Below are 2,124 nucleotides of genomic sequence, written 5' to 3'. Positions count from 1 at the left end.
GCGCTCCGGGCGGGGGGCGGCGCAGGTGGCTCTAGCGACGCGCTCTCCCCCCCACAAATTCATTATATATATATATATACACGTATATATATTTTTTAATTTCAGTTATTTATCCTATTTATTTTGTTTATTTATATTGCTTTATTTAATTGTGTATATATACAAGCATATATGCGTGTATATATATCTATATAACATGTGTGTATGTATATACACACACACACACACAAATATATATATTTATTTATCTGCCGTGCGCCCCCGCGGCGGCGCCCGGCGGCCTTTGTTGCCGCCGGGGCGGCAGGCGGGGAGGGAAGGAGCGGGGGCTCCCCCGGCCCCGCTGCCCCCTCTGCCGCACCAGCCGGCGGGGCCTGGGGGGGGGGGGTCGGTTGGGGCCTATGGGGAGAGAGAGCAGAGGGGGGCTTGAGCCCCATTTGGAGGAGAAAACGCTTTTTTTTTTTTTAATATCATCACTACAATATTTGATTTTATTGAGTTGGGCCTGCCAGCTTCTCCCCAGTGCGGTGGTGTTCGCCCCCTCCCCGGGACGAGGCGGGCGGCAGTCCCACCGCCTGCCCGGGCTCTGRGGGGCTGGTGGGGGCTTGCGAGGGCCTCCCGAACGGGTAAGGACCCGCCGCTCGCCTTGAAACGCCGCGTTCGCCCCGTGGCGTCGTGGTGCGCGTAGACGTGGAGGCYGGCGTAAAGGCCGGGCGGTAGCGTGGGGCGCCGAGCCCCCGTGCGTCGTTCACCTTGGGCGACGTGCRCCGTGATTTCTGGCTCTGGTTGCATGCACCCGCAGAAAGAGAGAGAGAGGAGAGAGAGCAGCGTTCAGAAGTGGTAGTATGAAGCACTAAATGTGTTTATTTTCACCTGTAGTTTCGTAATTAATCTAATTGAAATTCTTGGTTAACACGAGTAGCTGTCAAGGATTTCAGTGTAGTTGTGTGAGTCACGAGCTTGTGTTACTGATTGAATTTTGGTTGTTYGGCACCGTAGGATCATGGCAAGGTCTGTGCATGTGCACGTACAAATGCTGGTGTGTTGGATTTGCCATGCAAAATGGCGAGTTCTCTGTTAAGAAAAGCAAATTTTCCTTGTTGTAGCAAGCGAAAATGAACGAATGAAYTCGCAGGATAAGCTATGCCGGAGCTCTGTGCTCATGCACGGCCCCGTGCCAGTTGCGGGTGTTTCATGTGGATGTCTCCACGGATGTTTTGCAAAAGTGTGGTGCTCTGAGAGYATCTGGCCTTATTCAACCTGGCCTTGGAAGCTGTGCTATGCTCCTGAGCTAACAGCCTCTCCTGGATCCAGGCTGGTTCTGCAGAGAGCCGACTCGATTGCATCCTTGGCACGTGTCYGTGACAAGCCAGATAACGTAGGCACAGATACCTGTAGGTTGACWGTGTGAACAGACTATGCGATCTGCCTGAATTGGTATTTGTGTAGTATTTCAGATTTGATGAAATRTAAGCACTAGCAAGAACTGTTGGTACACTGTCAGCATTTGCAAATAAGAAATGCTAAAACTGCTACATGAACTGGACAATCACAATCAAGCAAACCAAAATTGTCCCTTATGTTTTTAAGTTGTAGGCAGGTATGTTTATACAGCAAAATGTTTGGTACTGGAAAGGTGCAGCCGTATTAATAGGACGTTGTGTCTTTGCTTCATCACCCTGGTGAAGAAATAYAGGTAATGAAACCTTTGGGTGCAGCTTTGGATCTGCTCTGTGATGTGGATCTCTTGAGCTTGATTGGAGCYGGCTCTGGAGTACTGAACAGCTTTGATGGCAACATACTCTGGGTTGGTTGAAGAGTACCTGAGATATCTGTGGTGGCATAGTACAACARTAAAATACCGGGGAATGACATTCTTCAGTTTTGTATGTGTTTGGTAGGAACAGGACAGGTTTGTCCACTTTCTCGATTTGCCATGTGGTTTCAAGCTGCTAGTCTTCCAAAAATGTTATTTATGTTTTGGATTATATGGTTACAATTAATTATATTACATTTCTTAGCAAGCTTACTATCTATTCAATTAATGTTGAAGTGAGTTAAGTACAACATTGTTGTGATTTTGAATATCTTCAAAACCCCACTGTTTCTATCTCTCAGTTTAAATGA

The sequence above is a fragment of the Rhea americana genome, unplaced genomic scaffold (assembly GCF_003343005.1).
Source record: "Rhea americana isolate MKP2758 unplaced genomic scaffold, rheAme1 scaffold_462, whole genome shotgun sequence".
NCBI lineage: Eukaryota > Metazoa > Chordata > Aves > Rheiformes > Rheidae > Rhea > Rhea americana.
The sequence above is the reverse complement of the archived record's forward strand: the minus strand, read 5'-3'. Positions refer to the sequence as shown.